The sequence below is a fragment of the Prinia subflava genome, chromosome 1, assembly GCF_021018805.1.
Source record: "Prinia subflava isolate CZ2003 ecotype Zambia chromosome 1, Cam_Psub_1.2, whole genome shotgun sequence".
NCBI lineage: Eukaryota > Metazoa > Chordata > Aves > Passeriformes > Cisticolidae > Prinia > Prinia subflava.
In genome coordinates, this window is record NC_086247.1 from 14041925 (window position 1) to 14064447 (window position 22523).

At 42.9% G+C, this 22523-nt stretch overlaps 1 protein-coding gene across 1 annotated transcript in view; it reads left to right on the top strand.

Moving 5' to 3' along the window:
- EXT1 (exostosin glycosyltransferase 1) overlaps nucleotides 1–22523 on the top strand; it is a 188083-nt gene that overhangs the window by 129068 nt on the left and 36492 nt on the right. The gene's annotated exons all lie outside the window — the stretch shown is intronic.

Sequence of the window (22523 nt, forward strand, 5' to 3'; positions counted from 1 at the left end):
CACACTGTGCTAGCTCTTGGTGTCAAGTGCTTTTGTTGCCTCAGATCTTTATTTTCCATTGACAGATGTCCAAATGATGGCCCTGATGGAGAGGCTGGGCTCAGGGCTGGAGCATCAGCTCCTGCAGTGGAGGCGTTAGCAGTCCTTCTCTTCTGCCACGAGCTTCATTCACCCCTTGGGTCTGGAGCCAGCTGTGTCACTGGGAGCCTGGGCTGGTGTGACTGCCCCAGCCTTGTGCAGCCCTGTGCTGGCATGGGTCCATCTGGGTGCTTTATTACAGCTATTTGGTTCTAATCTGTTGATAGATCCAAGGCAGGCTGAAGAAGAGGCTGTACTTCTTTTGAGAATGCCATCTTGAGAGCCACACAGGACTTCTGCAATGCCTACAGTGAGAGGACAAGAGGAAATGGCCTTAAGCTGAGAAAAAGGAGGCTGAGATGAGATATTAGAAAAAAAAATTAGGGTGGTCAGGCACTGCAATAGGTTACTCAGGAAAGTCATGGAGTCACCCTCCCTGGAGGTGTTTAAGAGTTATCTGGATTTGCTACGAGGAGTCTGATGCAAGAAAATTTGGTGCTGGGTGATGTGGTTCAGTGTTTTAGGGGTTCCAGTGGTAGTAGTGGGTTGATGGTTGGACTGGATGATCTTGAACATATTTTCCAACTGAGGTGATTTTATAGGCCCTGGAGAAAAGGAGGGTATGGAGGCAAGGACTTGGGAAATGTCTCTGCCCTCTCAGCTTGGTCAAAACCTTATCTAGAGAGACTTGATCAGTTTTCTACAAGGAATTGTGTCCTCTTATCCAGTGGGAAGTACCATGTGATGGGCACATCTACCCCTCTGTTTGACATGATGATGTTTAGCTGCTGCTCCAGTGAAACTGATGTAGCAGTCAAGACATATGCTGAGAGTTCCTCAGTACCAGAGGTACCTGGAGTGCCAAGGCCCCCCTCCTGCTTTCCCTATGAATAAGTAAAAACTTGTGCTCTTTTGACCCCCATACAGGATATCTGAATTCAGTAAGTAAACCATAGGCAGCCCCGGACAATTCAATTATAGACTGTCACTTGGCTTTAAATCACAGATGTGTGCTTATAGTCAATGCCCTTTGGTGCTGACAATTTCAGACTTCTCCCACCTTATTTTCCTCTCTGAACAGCTAAAATGAAAATATTGAGCGAGTCTTGAATAAACTAAAGCTTGTCAGGAAGATCTGAGAGTGTATACTGCTATTTCAGAGGTGAGCCAAAAACCATATGCATATAATACATATTGTCAGTTATTAGGCCCTGCCTGAGCAACAAAAAAGTGTCATCTGCTTTGTAGCAAAAATGTAGAAGTAATTGTAGTCTGCTGCTGAAATTCTCGGTATTGGGACAGTAATATTTTACAGTGGTTGACATTAAGGCAGATGATGCTGACTACACTTGATTAGTTTGTTGCCAGTGAGTATTTCAGGTTTCTCCAAGAATCACTGGCAAAGGCAGGGTCAGTATAAAAGTGAAAATGTGACAAAGTTCATTGATAAGGTTCACTGTGCTATTTACCAGATGGTTAAGGCACACAGAGAAAAATCGTTCTAAAATCAGTGTCTAAAAGTAAATCAACCTAAAATTATCTTCATGGAGACTGGGGATGGAAAAGGGTAACCATGGGAAAGAGTAAGGATAATCCTGTGTTGATGCACAAGGTTTGGAGAGGACTCTCTTGGCAAACTTAGCCCCAGACTTGACCCATGGTTTAGGCCTAAAGGTTCTAGCAGCACTTAAATTTCACAACACTTAATCAAAAGTCTAATTTAAACATTTAAAAACAGATTCTATAGAATTTGTATGAGCACGACATAAGTTAGGCCCCATTAGGCCTAACTTACTTAATAATTTAACATACCTAAGAATCTAAGATAGCAACATTCATAGTATATTTGCTAGAGCATATTTCCTTTCATACATACACAGTGCTAAAGAGGTGTATACAAAGTATATACCTGTGAAAAATTCCCCCCCCCCCCCCCCCGAGTTCAATGAAGTACTCACATCAAATGCCTTTGTGTCTTCTTGACAGGCAGAGTGTTGAGCCATGAGGAGTGGGGGTATCAGCCCAGGCTTCATTTTCTGCTTTTAGCAGTGGTGCTCCAAGTATAGCAATCTTGAGAGTTCACTAACTCTGAGAGGAGTCCCACTCAGAGGGAGGTGCTGCTCACAGCCCCTGTGGTCCAGGAGAGCTCAAAGGGTCTCACTTAGGGCTGCTGTTTACAGGGTCACAAGAGAAACTGGCTTTAGTCATAGTAATTTTCCAAAGTGGATACAATTTGGGTCTCTAACTTTCTTTGAAGGTTTGATAACAAAAATGTTCCACTTGGACTGTTACTCAAGCAGCAAAAATAAGTTTCCATGGCTGTTTATTAGAACTAAGAGCTTGTTAGAGAGCACTTGCTCCTGGGAGCAGACAGTGTTTCTGATAAGGCCAAAAGGAGCTCAGCTTAGGTGCTGTTCATCAAGGCCAAAGCCTAGAAAGTATTTCTTAGATACAGGAGTGGGAGGGAGGATGTACCCTCACAGCTTAAGATGGCACTAAAATGGGATCTGGTGCTGACCAACCTTTTTAAAGTTTCACAACCCTTTCATGTTTGGTCAGTAGTGCATGAGTCTGTAGATTATTAATAACTAAGCCGAGAATGTCTGATTGCAGTTTTGAAATGGTACATTATGGCCAAGTATGTAAATATCTACAGCTTATAGGATGAGAAAGCTTCAAAGTGGGGTAAAGGAGGCAGTCTTCTGTTATTCAAGGGTTCAAAGGTCTTCAACCACAGGCTGAGGATGTAAGAAGGCTCAGGAGCAGCATGAGTAGCAAGGATTCTCAGGTATTTAATGAAATCAGTTGATCCATGTAATGAATTTGATCAATTTTCCATAAGGGAATGCAATTGCACCCATGCACATTAACAACCACATTGACTCACAAGGCAACCAGCAGGAACACAGTGCTCCCCACCGCCCATGGGGCTGTGCTGTGTGACACTCAGTGTGTCATCTTTGGTCAGCAGGAGCTCCAGCAGGCAGGGCTGCAGGGCAAAGGCTGGCAGTAATTGAGAGCATTTATGAGGAGATTTTTGGGATTTGTTTGCACTGCCACCAGAGCTTTGTTTTCAGACCTCAGTGGTTGTAGGTAACTGTGATCACTGCAAATAAAGAGCTGCACTGCATAATTCTTTGATCTGGATATGAGCAAAAAGAAATTATTTTGAAAGCTTTTTGAAGGAATAATCGGCTATATCAAGCCATGCAGATAGTCCTCCTGACACAATGGGCTACAACAGCAAATTCAAATAGTTCACTATCCTCACTGCCAAAGCCTCCCCTTGTGCTCCTGAGCCTGTACTCTGTGCATTTGCTTTCTGCAGGCTTCACCTGCAGCTGTGAAGGAAATTACTACAAATAGGAATTAAAACTAGTTTCAAACTGTCACTGCTTCTCAGTCTCCTGCAACTTGTTTTCCATCTGTTCCTCTCCATAGCCTTCCTTCTCCTGCAGGTGTTGGAGAGGGTTCCTTTGCTTCTCCTGACGGGGCTGCCTCTTTGCCAGCTGACATCTGCAGGGAGCCTCCTCCAGCCTCTGGCTGTGGTCAGTACTAGGATGTATGGAAGGCCTTACAGTCCCTAAAGGTGGCTATAAAATAGTTCCTGCAAAGTTTAGCTTCCCCCACACCTCCAGTCCAAGGTATGCCACAGACTTTATTTAAGCATCCCTCACTCGTTTTATGTGAAATATAATGTAGCCATGATAGTCATGTTATTTATTGCTTATCCTTTCTCTGATGCCCCAGAAGTTCTTGGCCTGAATTTTATTTTAAGACAACTAGTTCCATGTCTTAATTATAAACTATGGATTGGGGAAAAAAGTCTTTTAGTGCTTTAAATCTATCTCTTTTTTAATGGGCTATTCTTATCATACAGCTAAAAGCAAATGGAGTGCCAAGTGTCTCTGCTTTGTACTTCTTGTTGTTCTGCATTCCTCATCGAACTGGCTCTGCTCTCATCCTCAAACTTATACACTTGCTTTCTTTTTGGGAAACTGTTCCTGCTCCTTCTCATTAGCCATTCTTAGACCTAGACCAGATTCCGTTGTGGAAGCATTGGTGGCTGCTTGAGCAATGCCATTCATAACCTACCACTAAGTTTGAATGATCCTTTTCCTTCATCCCATTGCTTTCATATTTTTCTTGCCATTCTGGCAATTGCTATACATCTTGCTATACATCTAGTCACCTGCAGACTCAGTCACTGTGCAGATTGTCCTCTCTTCCAGGTCACTGCATGCTCAATGTAAACACTTTAAAAATTAGGTATAAGGAAGTAGGGGCAGACAGGGCACTTCTGCCTCCTTATGTACTTGCCTTAAATATTGCTGCTAAAAATAAGTGAAGAAAAATGTGAGAAGTGTAATTTTAAAACTGATAGTGTGCCCCAAGAGAGGGTTGTCATTCTTACCCAGCTTTGCTGGTCTTCCGACCTAATTCACTCACCTCCAGAAAAGCTGTCTGCACTTACTCCTTTTCTTTAATTAAGAAGAATGCAGCCAGCAGTCTCAATTCATGCTGAGACCATCCCACTCAGCTGTCAAACTCCGTGGGAGTTACCATGTCCCCTGCAGCCCTCAGCCCCCTTCCCAGGGGCTCAGCGCTGCCACTGATGGATTCCTGATGCTCTGGTGCCTGCAGCCATGAGCAGTGCTTGATTTATGGAGCCTCCTGAGAGCACATAGCCCTGGTGGCATGAAAACAGGCTTGGGTGCATCTTGACAGCCCAGGGTGTGCAGTGCCGAGGGATCTGCCTGCTGTTCTAGCTCAGCCACTGATCTGTTGTATGATGGGGGAAGTCCTGGATTTTTTTTGATGAATTACAGATATAGTTAGAGTGCCTTTCAGTAGATAAGCAGTCCCTTAGGTACACCTAGAAGAGCTATAGCTTGGTCTTGACTGCGGTGCAACTGGAATGTAATGAACTATAATAAAAATACCAAGTTGCTTGTCGAACAAAAACCCCAGCTGTTTGGTATTAATGTTTTCAAGAAGTAATTTTGTGCCCAGTGTTTACTGACAAAGTATTTTTGTTTGTGCTAACACTGTATGATAAAATTCTTGGAGAGTTAGTAAACAGGGAAGTTTTTTGTGGTGGTTGTTGTTGCTGGGTGTGTGTTACTGAGCACAGCAGTGCATCTCCTGTGCTTCCGAGGAGGTCGAGTGGAGCTGTGACCAATGCTGTGCAGTGGCAAATGATACAATCCCTCCAGCAGCTGGCAGAACTGAAACCAGCTTTGGAACTTATACCCACACAGCCCCTGAGTGTGCAAGGGAGGAAAAAGAAAAAGCAGTTCAATGCAATAATCAAGAACAAGGCATCAGCCTTTTCCCCTAGACTCACTTTGCACAAGTGCTGTCAATTAGACTTTGAGCTTTCTCAGCCAAGGTGCTTCCTGCAGCAGGAGGCGGGAGAAGCGCGGCTGATTGGGGCATGGATGTAATTCACAGTAACAAATGAACTGTGGCACTGCTTGGGCTGAGAGTTTTACCAGTGCTGGTGGTGGATTATTTGTGTATTTAAATTCTGCTGCAAGATAAACTGATATGGAAACCTCTCAGGATAGTCATGTTTCCACACTAGGTGTAGTAGTTATGTAGCAAATGTATTAACCGCAGGTTTGCACCAAACATGCAAAAACAAATTAGAAATAGGGAAATACAAACACATTTTCTCATTAGGGGATATAAGTATGTGCTGACTGTAGTACAAATATAATTTTTATTCCATTTGTGTAACCTTTGGTATTTTAATGAAGTCCTGTTCCTGTGTACAGCGTATGGTTCACTGTCAGATAATTTAACACTAAGAAAATCTGTCTTGAATAAATTAGAATATATTTGCAAATTAATTGGTTAATTAGATTTTAGACATCTCTTGAGGACAGGAGAGAAACAGATGTGTGCAAAAGCCACACAGATAGTTTGAGGATGAGTGTTTCTTGTAGGGTTTTATCACTCAGTTTTGTGAAAAACAGCCTTTCACAAGTGCCAAAGATTAAAATCTCTCGGCTTTAAATGCAGAACATTAAACTCCAATTTCCATGGTGCTGCTGATTTTTTCTGGGGCAGAGACAGAGCCATTTGGACCTGTTTCCTGAATGACTGCACTCAGAATATGCAAGGTACCTCTTGAGCTGCTTTTTTTTCTAGGAGTATCCGTGAAGCCGTCTGGAAATCCTCTGAACTAAACACTGACAGATCAGCAGGGAGATGCCAGCTGGCATCATGGTGAAGTCAGGCAACTCAAAAGAAGAAGCAGGTCTAAGATGGAGCCCAGGATTTAGAAGAACAGTCTCCGAAGAAGGAAAACTGACAGGGCAGGTTTTTTTCTCAGCTACGTCGGTGTAAATCCAGAGCAACTCCACTGAGATTCACACCAGAGTAACTGAGAGCAGAATCTGGCCTACATCATCCACCTGACCTCAGGAGAGGGCTCGGATGGAGAATAATTCCTTTACCTTCCTCTTACAAGCCTTTTGCACCTGATTTTTAGAGAGGCACAAATTCAGTTTTACTCAGTGTGGGGACAGACATAGTACTATCATATGGTAACTACTGATTTATTTTTACTGATTGGTAAAAGTAGAGATTCTGCTTAAAAATAATATACACTTGTGTATTCATTATTGACTTGGACTCCTTCAAAAACAAATTCTGAGTAAATCTTCTTTGGAAACTGAGGAAATTCAAATTTTCAGGGCTCAAGTTGGTCGAGAAGCTGAGTAGGAGAGGATTTTCATCTTAAAAGCAGTTCAGCAGCTCCCTGCAGTCTGGGCTGATCCTAAGAGCAGCAGAGGTGGGTAGCTGGTGCTGCTTGCATCCACTTTTCATCTCTGCCAAAACAATGCTGCAGTCTAAGCCCAAACCAGAGGACATTGATCAGTCTCTCTTGGAAGTCAGCCGGTGGCCACATTGCTTTGTTTTTGCAGTTTTATCTCCAGCATCCCGTTTTGGGTGTGTTCAGAACCATTTGGCAAAAACCTCATCGTTACAAGCAATGTTTGCAGTGTACAGTAAGACAAACAAGAGGTCATTTGCGTGCATCATCGATCATTTTCCAAACAGTCCTCGGGCTGCGCGCAGGACTCACCCGGTGCTGCCTCCTCGGGGTCACCATACAGACGTCACAGGCAGAAGCGCTTTTCCTGCTGCCGTAACCTCTGTTTTAGGCACCAGGACCCTGATGCTGCTGGAAGAATCTTCGAGTCATGTTCTTTCTTTGACCTTGGGGTGTTTGTCTAAGCGGTGGACTGAGCAAAGCAAAAGCCTTGTTGCTGTCCATGTGTGAAAACCACAGCCAGATTTTTGAAACTCCAGAGGCTGAAGCTCCAGGGCTGAGGTTGCAGGGGACACACACAGCTGCATCATGGCTCTGCACAGGAGGCACCAAAGGAGGCCAGGGGGCTGCTGGGCACAGGCACTGTGTGTCCTTGGCCTGGGAGTGCTGTCAGCCACATGCCTTCAGGAAGAGAGCACAGCTTTTAACAGGGTTGTTGTAGACTGGGATGTGCAAAAACCTGGCCATGCTGACCTTGATGCACTAATTTATGAGAGCATCTGGGCTGTCCCCTGAGGGTAGCATGACTGCAGTGTGCAGGTCAGAACCTCGTGTGGCTGGATCATGCAGCAGGCTGCTGTCCTGTCCTGTGAGACCCAGACACAGCCTGGGGGGATGCCTCTCTCTGCTGGGTGCTTGGCCTTTCACTCCTGGTTAACCCCAGAGCCCAGCTCTCCTTTGGCAGGCAGGGAGCTCCTGTTTCTGTCTCCTGAGCCTGCTCCCTTCTGGCCTCACCATTTCTTTCCTCTCTATGCAGCAGGGTTATCAAGACAGGGTGAGACAGGTCCCTGCTTTTCATGGGACCTGGTTTGTGTGACTGAGAAAGCAGCATTATATCACCATCCATGCCTGGGGTGCTGTGGAACACTGTATCTTCCAGCCCAGCCAGAGCTGCCCTTCCCTCCACATGTAGCACGTGCAGAGTAGTTATGTTCCTGAAAATTATGAGTGTAGATGCATTAAGACCTGAGGCTAAGAGACTGCTGGTCTGCCACTGTGATGAGTATAAACCACTACAGAAGATGCCCATGGACATATCTCTGCAGCATTCATCTGAATGCACAGTGTGCTAGTTCCTTGAGCAAAATGAATTTGCACATTTTTCAGGAGTCTGGGGGTTGAGGAGCGACCCCAAAATTACCAGCTGTGATAGAATTCATGGAGTAATGGGTTAATATCATCTGCTATAACTTCTCTATGGGACTTTTGTCAAATCTCTGATTCAAGCAGTGTTTTCTGAGGCTTTTGACATTTGTGGCAGCACTGGGACAGACAGTAAGGTCGTGTGTCACTTTAAAGGCTTAATTTTTTCCAGATTCCTCACAAAACTGGAGCTGAAAGCTCTCTCATGAATTTCTTGAGGAATCTGCTGAGGCAGCAATTATGTTATTCTTCAAAACTCCATGGAAAAGGTCACCACAGAACCATGCCAAACCTGTCAGGCTGAAGGAGAGGAGGCTGAGAGGCTGCTTTCTCTGCTGGCTGAGAGCTGGGAGACACCTGTTAAACCACAGCCAGCTTGAGATGCCATGGTGTGGGCAAAACACAAGCCGCACATTGCCTTGCATGGTCAGATTCTGCCAGAGATGTACTTACTCAGCAGAGCAAGAAAGCCCAAAGCAGAGGAAGGTATAAACAAAAAAAAAAAAAAAAAAACAAAAACAAAACAAAACAAAACAAAAAAAAAAAAAAAAAAAAAAAAAAAAAAAAAAAAAAAAAAAACAAAAAAAAAAAAACAAAAACAAACAAACAAAAAAAAGTATTTGAGAGGTGGGACTGGATTGCTCAGACCTTTCTCCCCTCTAAACACAAACTAACATGGAGTTCCAGAAGAAGAGCGGCCTTTGAATTGATTTCTCATCCTTTGTCCATTTCTGCAAACCTCCCACAGCAGAATATTAATTTGAGATGGGAGACTAGTTTTAAACAGGACGTCTCAGTGCAAAAGATAATAAGCACTGATGTTCCCAGCTGAATTACAAAGGTCTTGGTAGGTTTTGTATAAGAACTGGCTGCATTACTAGACAGAGATCATAGACCTTTGAAAGGCAGAGGGAGGAGGAAAGAAAATATTCTGCATAGGGAAGATGTGATTGTGTTAATGACTTTGCTAATCCCTTTGCTAAGCTTCCAGTTTTATCCATTCATGCTTTCAGCATCTGCAGATGAACTCGAGAGGGCTTCAGTAATCCGTCAAAACGAGATCATTTCAAAATTTCCATCTAGGCATAATAATTTTATTGGTTTGGGGTTTTTCCCGCTTCTTCTCTGTTAATTTATGAATGCGTCTCTTAAGTTTGCCAAAATGATAATCAACCTTGATAGCTTATTTGGGATGATCATCCTTGTGGAAAAGTCTTGTGGAGAATTTTATTGGAATGGAACCATTTGAGATATATAGAAATGCAATATTGATCTCAGTTCAAAAAAAAAAAGTAGTTACATTTTCAACTGCCTGTCCATCAAGTGAATAATTCTTGAATAAGATGAATGTGTTGGTCTGAAGTAGAAAAATCCTGAAGGTTATTTGTTATGAGGTGTAAATTGTTGTTATTTAATCTTACAGAATTTGTTGTACCTCCAGTAAAATGATCTGAGTAGTGCCTGGGCTGCTTATCAGAAGATATCCCCAGGCATTTCAGTACTAATGTAATTGGGTGAAGTTTACATGACGGAATATTGGAGGTAGAGGTTTTGAATGCAGGACTGTGAAAAAGCACCAGATTCTAGTAGCTTTTACAGAAAATGGAAAGCCAGATGGACCAGGAGATTACTCTGTCTGATCTCCTGCACAGCCCATTCTGTCACCCGCTTTACGCCGTGCTGCATCCAGTAAGGAGGGATGAGTCCGAGTGTGTCCTCTGGCTAGGCACTTCCTTCCAGTTTCAAGAGATCACTTAATGGAGGAGCCACCATCTCTCCTGGCAGTTTGGTCAGTACTTAAAATACCTTCAGTGCCAGGCATTACTACAGATTTCTATTGATGTTTGTTTCACTTTTAACTTCTACCTCTTGATTCTTGTTATGCCCTTTTTCAGCAGGTTGAAGAACTCTTGCTTCCTTTTATTTTTCTCCCTGTAGAGCCACTTATATGCTGTAATCAAGCCACTTCTTCCTCTTCTCACTGATAAGCTGAACAAGCTGAGGTCTTTCAGTCTCTCTCAGAAGGGTATTTACTACAGTCCTTTAAATAACTTCTCTGTCCCTTTTCTCTGTCTTCAATTATTCACCATCTTTATAAAATGTGGAGATGTTAGCACAGGATATTTTCTGATGTCTGCCTCACTGATTCCAGGTACAAAGGGACAATTTCTTCTCTGTGTATACATGGTTGATGTGTCTAAGGATTCATTTGCTCTTCTGTAACAGCCTTAAGCTGCTTGTCCACAATGACCCTCTAATCCTATACAGAATTGTTCCTTTCTAAGGTAAAACGTCTTGTTTCAGATGCCAAGCATTATATTTTGGTTTACTGCAGTTTATAGTCTCTTAAACAGAATGTAAAAGATGTCTGTGCTACATGGAGATGCTCCAGAACCCTGCTCCAGGTCTGCACCTTTTTAGCCTCCAATGTTGGCAAAAATTGCTGACACATCTAACACATGATTTGAGGCACTGCTGTAGGAACAGGCCTGTATCACAGCCCATCTGGAGTCTGAGAAGGGCAGCTGGGGGAGAACAGCTGCTCGGAAGTTTGTAGGGAGAGCTTGAGGTCTTGTTTATACCCCTTGGGGACACAACACACAAAACCCACACTCAGCTGGGAACTGTCTAGTTCCCACTAGCACAAGGGGCTGCAATTACAGTTTTAGAGAGGTAGGAAGGTCACCCGGATAGAGAAGCCTCTTTTACAGATGTCTTTTAACCTGCTTTGTGCTTATCACTGGAAATTCAAAAATAATATTAAATATTTTAAAACTAATACCAGCATTAACACACCTGTATAAAAAAAGCAGTCCAGTTGCATGTTGCACTGCATCCTTGCATGGCCTGTCTTACAGTCAACACTTTTCCCATCCATCTGTTGGCTGTTAGCATTTGGCTGAGGAGCTGTTGTTCCTCTGACTAATCTCATCACTGCTGGCATCCTCTCCTAAACCCTTTTGTCTGGACAGTCGTGTTTTCCTTGGCAATCTGCAAAGCACACCAGATCATAGGTCCCTCTGAGCACTTGCATGCTGATGCCTTTCCCTTTCCATTTGTCCTTGCACCTTCACGTCTGGAGGAGACATTAAAGGCAGGGCAGGGAGCAGGGGGCTTTTTTGGCCGGCAGTGGCATTCTGGCCCTGCACACTTCCCTGTGGGGCTGGAGGAGGTGTCTGGCAGTGTTCCAGGGATGGGGCTGGTACAGCTGCTCCCTGGTTTAAGTGTGCTGTAGGTGTGCTTCAGATACTGGCCCCAGAGCAGAGCTGCAAATACACTTAGGAGTTCCCTGCTCTCCTACAGCTCATGTGAAGTGTTTCAGTGTTTGGCAGATCACAGGAGAAGGTGCCAACATATGCCCAACTTGATCTGTGCTTCTCATTGGGGTTCTTGCTACAAAACCTGCCACCTTTAGATTTCTTTGCTGAGGTATAAAATTTCTCATGGTTAAAGTGGAGTAGAGATTCCTCTCTGCCAGGGAAGGAGCCCTTTCAAGTCTGCAAAAACTAAGAAGTAATTCTGAGACAACTGAATTTGTTGGTTTCTTTAAAGAAACATAATTACTTTAAAATGACAAACTGTTCCTTTTGTTGATAAATGTTTTATATCTTTGCTGCTATGCCTGAATAGTTTGTGTAAATAATTTATTAGCTTGCAAACAGACGTAGCATGTTCAGGCAAACACTGCCCAGCGGGGCAGGAATGCTAAAAAGGGGAAACAGGGCTGTGAGCAATGCTGAGCACCGAGAGCAGGAGTTGGCGTCAGTAGGGATGGAGAAACAACCATCTGCAGCTCGTAGGCTCAGGCCCAGCATAGCTCAGATGCCTGACACTGAGGTGAGGCACTGGAGGTGCAGATGTGAGCAGTCAGGCAATCACCATCAGCAGGTATGTTGGTGGGATGCTTAGGAGCAAAGTGACAATGGTGCTCAGAGCTATGAAATGGTCTGGTTTAGTGTTTGGCATTTAATATTTTCAAACTGACTTTCTTGCTTTGCATGCTTAAGAAGAGCTCTCTTCCAGTTTGCTGTGGTTGGTTATTCCTCTAACTTTGCTCTCAAAATAGGCCTTGTTTTTTGAAAAAGTAATTTTGCAAAAATCGTATGTGAGGTTCTTTTATGTGTCAGGGCAGGGTCAGGCAGGAGAAGGCGGCTAAGTGCATGCATCAGTGGTTTCCAGATGAAAGTCCTTTGTAAATAGTGTGGAGGTGTGTGCATATAAGTATGCATGGATGCAAACGTGCTTCTGGGTTTTTTTAGACAGCAATTTTGCCTAAAAGTCCTATATATCACAGTGGAGACTTACAGAACCATAGGAAGGTTTGAGCTGGATCTTAAAATATCACCTAGTCCAATCCCCTGCTTTGGACAGGCAATCTTTCAATAGATCAGACTGCTCAAAACCCCAGCCAATCTGACTTGAACACTTCCAGTGACAGGGCATTCTGAACTTCCCTGGGCAATCTATTCCAGTGTCTCAGCACCCTCAATCTGAAAAATTTCTTCCTTGTATCCAACCTAAACTTAGCTCCTTTCAGTTTGAAACAATTATCCCTTGTACCTTTGAAAGAGGATAAAACTCTTTCCAGCCTTACTGAATGTATTATAGACACGCTGCTCTGGTTCAACATCAACTAAAGACCACTGGAGTTGCCTCAACAACATGTAGAAGGTAGAGAAATACCTAATAAAAGCCATCTGCAGTTTTAAACTGATGCTTAATGGCATGCAGCTCACTCTGGCTGAGGAGAGGAGATTGGCTCCAAGGGGCACTTGGTGATGCAGAAATGAAGAGGACCAGTGCACTAGTTATAGATGTCTTTTTTGCTGAGAAAAACAAGAGAGAACTTGGGTTTTACTGTAGTCAGCAGAAGTGAGCAAGCACAGAGAAAGAGCAGATCTGCAGAGTGACAGATTCCATTTTACCTGGCCACTCAGTGAAGCACAGTCTTGGTTGTCAAACCACACAAGGCATGGCCTTGATTTAGCTTTATCTTAGCAAAACTGTGAATGGGTAGAAAATGCATCACCAAAAAACATTTATCAGTGGATTTTCCTGCTATATTCTTTTTTCTCTCTCTAAGGAAAAAAAATTATGAATAATATAACCTGACTTCGACTGTTGATTGCAATAAGGAAAAAAACTTTGCCGTTTCCTACCCTTCCAGGGAGTTCACACTCCTGCTCTGCTTTATTCCAGAAGCTAGGTCTCATTAAATCCAGAAGATCAGCCCCTGCTGCCAGCCAGTGGAAACCACCCTGGACTGTTAACAGTGCTGGGAGTTTACCCTAAAATTCAGAGCTACAAAACCAAAATACACAGAATTAGAGTTGTTCCCCCCTCCCCACTTTGTGTCCTAATCCTATTTTTGAGGTAGCTTTGTCTCATTTATAGAAAGGAGAAAGAAAATACTTGGAGGTCATGAGATGAAGGCAAGTAGAATTAATAATCAGCCAAAAGAATGAAGTATCTAGATGTGTTGTGGTGTATTGCTTCTGGGGACTAAGCTGCAGCTAACTCTGTATGAGTAAAAAATCACTTCTCTGTTTCATTCAAAGTTGTTCCTTGGATTTGCTGAACTAATTTCTCCTCCAAGCATGGTCACATTTTAGGTCAGCATGCCTAGACAACATGGGGCTCTGCCAGCAGTTCCTGTGTAAAGTCCCTCTGTTTTTTTGGAAACAAATCCAGTCATTCATAGAAATGAACTCCTGCATAATTAGAGGCAGCATTGCACATCATCTTTGCTTTCCATTTTTAGATGTTGCGTCTGGAGGACTATAACTTTTAAAGATGCCAACAAGCCACTTAGGAGCTCGATAGCCGTAATGGGAAAATCTGTGGAGCTGGATAGAAAATGGTAGGCTTCATAAGGACTATTCTAAATTGTTTGGTAAAGAGCTCAGCCAGACATTCAAAGCGAAAAAGAAACTATAACTCCTTCTAATTTGCTCTTCAGGGACTTGTACTTTCTCTGCTGTCCTGCCGAAGCCCCAGTCCTACATACAGCTTAATGAGAGGATGGTATTCTTTACAATGGACTCCTCTGGTCTCTACTGGGTCCAGCTACCAGACTTGCATAAATGGGTGCAGAACACTGATTTTATCCATCTTTTACCCTCCGGGGCCTGTAATCAACCGTTTTTTTCCCCTAGGTTATTTAAAACATTCAGTAACCACAGATACTGAAGTGTGAAAGTCTCGAAAACTGATCCTCTTTAGCATTTCTTAACCTCAAGTTTTTAATAAAGAACTATTTAAAAATAATTAAGAAAGATTTGGAGGCCTTTTATTTTTTTTGACAGGTAGGTAGCAGTCATCAGCTTTAGAGCCAACAGGTGTGTTGACAGGTAACGATCTCACAATAAGTCTTTTATATCTCTGCATGCTGAGGCTTTCAGGTATGTCCTGTAATCTCAAAATTAGAGCAGGTAGCAGAGGAACTAAAATTTTTTCTTTGTTCAGAAAATGCAGTAATAGATTTTTCTTTGTTTGGATCTTTAATCCAAACTGATGCTTTAATAACTGAAATTCCAGTAGTGGTTTGATTTTTTGGTTTGTTGGGGTTTTTTTGTTTGCTTTTTAAGTTAGACAACAAATCAGTAAGAAAATTGTCCTTGCAGTGGGAAATTACCCCAAAGATGTTCACTGCTGGACTGTCACAGCATGTGAGTTTGGTTAATGGGAGTAGATGGAGCTATTTAGGACAAGTGTTTGACACTGCTTCACTTCTAAAGGGAAAGGGCTAAAGTCCAAACAAAGTTACTCTGTGAAGGACATAATAGAATATTCTCAATTTTAAAAATAAGTATCGTAGAATTACAGAATTGTGTGTATTGGGAGGCATATTTTAAGATTGTCTAGTCCAGCCTCTCTGCTGTGGGCTAGACTTTCCACTAGACCAGGTTGCTCAGAGCCCCATCCAACTTGGCCTGAACACTTCCAGGGACAGGACATCCACAGCTTCTCTGGACAATCTGTTCTAGTGCCTCATCACCCTCACACCGCAAAAATTCTTCCTTATGTCCAATCACTTTTAATTTAAAACCATTACTCTTGTCAGGATGTGGTAAAGTCTTCTTTCCTTCTTTTGTATAAGTACCCTTTATATATTGAAAGGCACAATAAGGACTCACTGGAGCCTTCTCCAGGCTGAGCAGCCCAAACTCTCAGCCCTTCCTCGTAGGAGAGGTGCTCCAGCCCTCTGATTGTGTCCGTGGCCTCCTCTGGACCCACTCTGACAAGTTGATGTCCTTTTGTTGGGGACCCCAGAGCTGGACACGGTGCTCTGGGTGGGGTCTCACCAGAGTGGAGTGGAGAACCATCTCCATAACCTGCTGGTCACACTTCTTTTGATGCAGCCCAGTATATTTATTAGTTCCCTGTTGAAACACCAAAGCAGACTATCAAGAGTTAGACACTGCTTTCAACTCACTCCTGCATTTTTCTAGGCAGAATACTGAGGAACAAGGCTGAGTAGATGAAGCCCAAATTCAGGTTGCATGGTGGTTACATTGGTGAAGTGGAGGTGCTGCTTTGTTCTCCTGCCAGCAGGCTGGGGTGCTTTGTATTAAAATATCCTAAAAGGAGTTCGTAATCTCCAGAAAATGGCAAGGTAGAGGTTCCATAATGATGCGAAGTGCTGGTGTAATTTATTGTTAGATAGTGGCTGTCGGAGCCACTGGATCGTCTTAGTAACTTGGTCTTATTTTTACCTTGTCCAGCACCTTGGTGGTCAGTAAGTGCCAGCTGGGCACTTTTCAGACAAAGAGCATTCATACGTGCATTTTGTCACTTCAGAGGGCACGGCAGGGGAGGTGGGGCCAGGTAAAATCCTACCATGTGGCTGTGTGTGTGCAGGTTCCTGGGTGTGCATCCGCGCGTGCGAGCATCACTATCCCCGCTTTCCCACCCACCTGGAGGGTATTTGCAATATGTGGGGCTGCATTTACATTCTTCACAAGATACAGGCAAGCACTGCATTTGCTTCTCCATGGGTTTTTCTTGTTCAGGCATGATGTGAGTTTTCTTGCTGCCAGCACAGTGAGGTGCAGCTGTGAAACAGGCACCCTTAGAGGACTTCAAAGCCTGGGAGCCGGTGTTTGGCTTTAGAAAAAGCACTACATGGTGCCATTAGCAGGCTGCTGGTAACTGGGCTGTAACACTGTCTAGAGAGGCACCTCTGCAATTTTTGCCTCTGACATGCCACTTACAAACCCACTCTGGTACACTTGCTAAATAAGCAGTTATCTTTAAATATCAAATGATGTTGCTGAGACCAGTTTTGCTACTGTGTAAGACTACTTGTTCTGGGTGGTCTAGCCATTACACCGGGAGCCAGTTGGATAGCATTTTGCAGTCCAAGTGTTGTGCATGCCTTGCATGCATCTTATAGATTTTCAGGACATTTTGTGTAAATATTTAGACAGAAATCTTCAGAGCATTTTTATTTGTTGGAATGCACGTTGACTTTAATGGCTTGTGTATCCAAATGGTTTTCCACATAATATTGAACTGAAGCCAACAGTGAAGATGAGGACTTTAAAGATACTTCCAGTTTTAATGGTTACTGTCCATCTTAACTGTAAAATAAAGTTTCTTTAGCAGTGCTAAAGTGAAAAGTCTACTTCCCTGTTTTTATTTGTTAATCCAACTTTCTGAACTAAAGGAAGATGCTGGCATGGAATGGAGGAAACAGTTCCGCTTCGCTGTTAGTTGCTGCATGCTTACATGGTTTCATCTCCATTGCAAGGCCTAGTAGAATGATGCAGAATTTTCAGATTGGGCTCGTGCTCGTACCCATTCTTGGCCATTACCAGTGTTCTGAAATCGCTGTTCACACTGTTGCTGCAGTCAGACAGTGGCATCCATGTAGTCCAGCAGCCAGGGCAGTATGATAGCAGTGGCTGCAGTAACAAGCTAGACTGAAAGAAATACTCTAATGGCTGCCTTTCAGCACTTGGCAAGAAAATCCTTTTTATGTTAGTTTCAAGGTCGTCAGATATCATTATAGCCAAGTATTAAAAATTTCAAAGAAAGGAGGCAGTGTGTTTGATTTATAGAATAATTATCTAGCTTTCGCTCTAACTTGGCTTTGGCAATGGTTTTGCAAGCACTCGAAAATTAAATCCATTTTTTATGGCACTACAAGGTATTATCTCACAGCAAATGATAATTAAACACCTGTGAAATCAATTAGCCTTTTAAACAGGAAAAAAAAGTTTTCCAATTATGTTTTTGCACCTCCAAACTTTCTAATTCCAGAACCAGCACTTGCAGAGCAGGAGATGAACTGCCAGTAGCCAGTTAACCAGCGTTCAGATCACCCCAAAGCATCGCGCAGCCGTAAATCCAGAAGCAAGCAGCTCGCAGTGACGGCACCCTTCCAAGCAGGATGCATGAGCCTTCCCAGCTCAGTCTTGAGCAGCTATCTATCTGACACACAGCCGAGCTGTCAGCTCCTCTACAAAGGCAGTTACTCACTTGGTGTTTTCAATGCCAAGTTTTACTTGACAGTTTATTTAAAAAGCCAACATACCTTAGTGGAAACCAAGCAACGAGACGCTCCGTGTGACTGAGTGGGGTTTCTTCTCAGGCACTCCAGCCAGTAGTTCAGAGCCATCTGTGTCAAGAATTCACACATGGAAAAATGGCCAATTGGTTAATAGCTGAAAATGAATATACTGCAAAATTGGGAAACACTTCTCCATTTACCCTTGTGTTAAAGATTTTACTGTCTGTCTTTGTTGTAGTACTCCATATGATACAGAAACTTCTGGAAGATGCAGTGTGCTTTCATGGGCTTGCAGATTCAGAGAGGGAGCCCTGGACATAGTTGGTTAAGTGCCATCACAATTTTTTTGGCTCAGGAAGTAAAAAAGCAGCTCTAGTCACATCTGACATCTACAGTGGAATGTGCTGATAGTCCCTGCCAAAGACGAGCTCCAGCATCTTCCAAAAGATGGATTATGTGTGGTACTGTTAAAATATGTACTGCTGGGTTAAACCCATTGCATTTGATTTGAGTTAAACCTGTTGTATTTGGCTTGGGTTCTGCTCCTGTATTTCCATCTGAATTTTAATAGCCAGAACATGCAGCTGGATTTCAGTGAATGCCGCATCACCAGAGAGGAAGAAGTAAGGTCAGGATGCTGTGGTTAGCATTCCCAGTTGGGGTCCCTCTAGCTGCAGGAGAAGCCACCAGTCATTTGTGGTTGAAGTTTTCCATCTATGAAACGGGAATGGTGATTTTGTCCTGTAACAAAACATGTTGTCTACATGACAGGTGACATATAACTAGATAAAGTGTCGTGATAATCACTGCATCTAGACATACCTGCTGGTCTAAACAGGCTGTTTAGATTTTAGACCTCTCTTCAATCAGTGGTGATGAAGATGTGGCTTTCAAAAAAAATAGTTTATACTAAAATCGGTAGTGAAATATTTCCCAGGCTAGTTTATAATCTCTGCGGTGTAGTGACATGGGGAAATGCTTAAGCTGTAGGAAGGAATGTAAGGCATGGCTGATTAGTCACTGCAGAGTTTCTGCAGCCTGCCGGGGCTCCTTGGGATAATGGAGAATCAGGAATCCCAAACAGCCTTCTAATCCATGTGCTGATTGACATGGTCTGAACATCAGAAGAAAAAAAGAAAAAAGGGGGATGGGGGAAGACAGATTGCTGTGTGTTGGATCAAGGAGTTAAAATGGTAGGAGCATTTGACCGGGCAGTGTTTCTCCTTTGGATAATTGCCCACATGGCATTGCAGTGTTTATACCTGTGTGATCGATGGGGCCAAACATTTCCTCAGCTATAGGTGGTGGCAGGGAGGGAATAATTCAATTAAGTCATGAATACATTAGAATTGATTGCAAATAGAGCTATTCTTTTATGCTGCCTAAAAAGGTACTAGCTGTGAACAATGTATACTTAATCATTATAAAAAGAAGCCTGAAAGTTAATAAAACATGCCTCTAATACTTACAGAGGGATGCCAGCTTTGAATTAAATCTGCAGCTATTTTAGTTTTGAAGACCCAACTGTCATTTTTAAGGCATATGCATTTTGGATTTTAACGTGTTTGAATGCTGCAGCTGAGACCCAGGCCAAGCCGACCCTAAAATTGGCAGTAAAATGTTACCTCTGTGCAAGCGTGCAGAATGAAGGAATCAGGAATGTATGAGCAATAAGCATGTGCCCCCGCTCCCTGCCAGTCTTCTAATGTGGGAACCTGGAGCTTTCTGGAAATAAATACCTTCTAAGCAAAGCAAAGGACTCCTCTAAAAGCTTTACTACAGTAAACGCTAGGGAAGATAAACGGCCAGAAGGAAAGGAAAGTGCCAGAAGTAGTGCAACACCAAAGCAACATAAGTAAGGAAGAAGTGCCCAGCCAGCCCCTGCTCAGTGCCCTGCAGTGCTGGGCTTTGCTCTGATTTTCTGGAGCCTGAAAAAACTCCACAGCTGGGTAAGAAAAGAGCGTCTCAGTGGGCAGGTAAAGGAGAGCTGTCCACACACAGTGGCAGCTCTGAGTTTGCAGAAACCACAGCAATGCAAGCTGGAAGACTGTAGCAAACGTCCCTGCCATCTTCAGATGTTACCAGCTAATGGTAATAAGTAGTTTTGGAAACAGATCTAACCCCCATTGCTGGGGAGAAGAATAAGAGGGAACCCTGGAAGAACCTCTTCTAAACACTTGACTATTTTCTCTATAGCTTAAGACACCTCCTCCAGTTGTGAGTGGAGGTTCTCATATTTGATAACCTCCCTGAGGTTTTGCTGAGATTAGCCATTGGGGATAGTGGGGAAATAAAGCCTGTAGTTGATGCAGTACTGATGTTTGCATTAAATGCCAGATTGGTACTTAATGTACAACATCAGTACTGTAGCTGAGAGGGTGTTCCTGGAAGTCAGTGACAGCTCTGATTTCTCTCCTGGACAAGCAAAGCAGAAATTTCAAGTCCAACAAATACTTAACTCAAATACTTACCTTTAATCATAGAGATTATTTCACTCACTTCACTGAAAGTATTTTAAGTCTGAGTTAAGGGAAGTGCAGAGATGCTTTCAGGTGTAATGCTGTATGCTTTCTACTATGTGGAAAAAAATGTACACAAATACTTCGCAGTCCCTGACAAAATGCTGGCAAAAATCAAACCTCCTGCTGTGTGTATGGTTCTGTCTGGGATGAATGAGGAGTCTGAAAGTGAAAGTTGCCCTGAGCCTTCTGTCCTCACCATGGCCTGTGGGCTGGCGTTTCATTTACCAAGTGATGTTTTTGTGGCCAAGATCTCCTCCAAATGCTGCCTAGCAGTCCAAAAAACAAACAAACAAACAAAAATGGTCTCTGCTGCAAACTTGACTCTGAAATACTGTTTGGTGCGTGTATATTATCTCCTCTGCAAGCAGTGCTTGGAATTACAAAGCTCTGCATGCAGCCTGACAGAAATGTTTGTGTATTTGGGGCTGGTTACGTGTGTTGCACAAAAGGTGTTCCCAAATTTCTACTTAAACGTACTGGGCCATCTTCTGTCTTCCAGCTAAGCCAGAGTGCTCCCATTGCTTGGTGTGCTACCCATGAACTCGTAGGACTAAAACTAGCACATCATGTTTGCAGATTTCAAATAGATGCTTGATCCCAGAGTGGTCTCTGAGGGGTTTAAAGTGGACGTGGGTCCCTTATCACTGCGCTCAAAGATCCCATTGAGTCACCTTAAAGCATTTTGGTTGGAATTGCAGGGAAATTTGTTCAATAGAACCTCTGGTTTGGTTCATTCACTTCAGCAGCTCTTGGTGGATATTATATTACTCTGGATCTGTTCCTTCTGTATTTGTGGGTCCTCCCTGAAGCGAGGGATGTATGTTTGTGCCCATACATCAAGGTTAGGATGGGGCTTTCTGTGTACACATGATGTAGATAAATTGCTCGAATGACCATGAACTGTGCTATTACAGACCTCCACAATAAATCACACGTTAAGTTTTAAAAGGCTCAAAAATGGGAGCAAGATGCTAAATGGTTTCAAGGTGGGAAATGGTCAACAAAATCCTGTTCCTTTTTTTTCCCTTTGTAAATCTATCCTAAAACCAGCAAGTTAGATATGAAAGAAAAGGTGCCCAGTATAGGATGTCGCTGGAAGACTCACTTGCAGTGGCCTTGCTCTCTGCTTTCCTTTGTGTTCTGGTTTTGCCATCAGTGTTTTGTGGAGAAGGTTGTATTCTGGAGTATTAACAGGATTTCACATTTGCAGTGATGGGGAACTTCTGACTGCTGTATTCTAGCCCTATGGGGTATTCTATTTTTGGTATTTATTTTGGTATTTATTAATATTTGCTATCCTACAATACACAGTAAAGGCAATGACCCTCAGACCTCTCGATACGTAAAAAAAGAATGCTTAAAAATGGCAGCTCTTTTAAAATTGTTTTTTTTGATATTCCAGTCCTAATATTTTCCCCTGTATGCTGTGTCAGTGCTGACTGGTGAGCTGGGACATGGCTGCCAATCTCTATCCCACACAGAGAAAAATAAATAGCTGCCACTCAGATGGAATATGTATATATGTATTTTAACCAAAGTTGAGATAGGATTCAAAAGAAAAAAGGGACTTTGAAGTCTGTTTTGTAGTTTTAATTAATGCAATGAGGGGTTTTATTTTACTCTCAGTAGAGATAATCTTAATCCATTCATAGTGACCTTTTCTTGTGCAAATTAGCTATACACGCTTGTTTAAGCAAATGGGCCTTTGCAAGATGTTTCTTCCTAAAGACAGAGCTTATAATTGAAAATTGGCTTACTCCCATCTGTCTGGCCTGTGTGAGAATACAAACATAGATCCTGACTTCTTTGTATATGAAATATAATCATGTATATATATATATACATATACACATAAACAGACGTACAAAAAAAATTTGCTCTGCCTGCAGGACATGGTAAAATTACACTATTGGTGTCAAAAAAATTCAGTGCTACAAGTTGCTGTCAAAATAGCATCTATGTAGAGAGTCCAGGACACTCTGGAGAATGGAGGGTGTTCAATCTGGATCCTTTTGACTCAGACGAGGTCAATGCCATTCACAGTTCCATGGGCTTGTCAGAAGTACAATTTGCTAATAAGGGGTGGGAAACTGTTGGGATTTGATGTGTGGTTTTGGTGAATGATTTTGTGGTGATTGATGTAATTGGGGAAAAAAACCCAGAAGTGTCTATCAGCACTTCAATTCAGAGGAGCATGGATTAT